The 1,062-nt window shown below is 39.2% G+C and overlaps 1 non-coding gene across 1 annotated transcript; it reads left to right on the forward strand.

Annotated features, from left to right (window-relative positions):
* Nucleotides 1–582: 582 nt before the first annotated feature.
* On the forward strand, nt 583–746 carry LOC132229079 (U1 spliceosomal RNA). Its single transcript, XR_009451643.1, has one exon. It is a non-coding gene; the product is annotated as a U1 spliceosomal RNA (small nuclear RNA).
* The last annotated feature ends 316 nt before the right edge of the window (nt 747–1,062 follow it).

Below are 1,062 nucleotides of genomic sequence, written 5' to 3' on the forward strand. Positions count from 1 at the left end.
TTAACAAGTATGAATATCAACATGTTTTCCATTATGTGGCAACAGAAATGCCTGTCACATTGAGTCAAGACAAACTGCTTTCAAGCATGGATCACATAAAACAGTGGAACCTCCCTCTCATTTGTGCCAATATAATAATAAGAAGTCACTTACAGAAGGATTGATTGGCTTGAATAGCTTGTAATTTTTTGTGGATAAATTATTTTTAAAGTAGAGTTTGTGCGTTAATTGAATTTTGAGGACTTGGTTTGCACTATAATAATAGGTTCCTCATTTCACTCTGCGTAGGACCAAGAGCAAATTAAGCCGTGTTCTAGCAAGGTTGGATGGCATCTAAAAACAAGTTCTGACTGAGCACGTTTGATGGCCAATCCTCATAGGGTCCAAGATTTTTATACACATTTGATCATTTATTCAGCAAATTATCACATGCTATAGTTTACCACATTTCATAATACGTTATGTCCTAAGTCTGGACACAGGTTAACACTATGGGAGTGCTCTGATGTCACTCAAGCACTGGTGGGGCCCCAGAACAGGTTAAAATCTATTGAAAATCAACCATAGAAGAGCCCACTACACACACTTACCTGACAGAGGAAATGGCATGATCAGGAAGGTGGTTTTCCCAGGATGAGGTTTATCTATTTCCTCAGAACGTGCTGACACCTGCTACTTCCCAAAATATGGGGAACTCGGCTTCATAATTTATGGTGGTGAGGGGACATCATCCATGCTCTCCCCTGGCAGAAAAACAGAAATAAACCAACACAATCAGGCTTGGTCAGTCCCACATATTCAGTTCCCAAAACCTATGAACACACTCAGTACACACATACACACACACTCACACACACTCACACACACACACACACACACACACACACACACACACACACACACGCCAAAACACAAAGACCCATACCGAGAAATAAAGCATCTTGAGAAATGAAGCAGCACAGGTACAGAGACTTGATTAACATTCCAAAGGAACTCACAAATAAATAAATTAAAAAAGTGACAAAGGAAGCAGAAGTAAAATACTATAAGAATTAAAAAAAA

This window comes from Myotis daubentonii, chromosome 2 (genome assembly GCF_963259705.1).
Source record: "Myotis daubentonii chromosome 2, mMyoDau2.1, whole genome shotgun sequence".
Lineage (NCBI taxonomy): Eukaryota > Metazoa > Chordata > Mammalia > Chiroptera > Vespertilionidae > Myotis > Myotis daubentonii.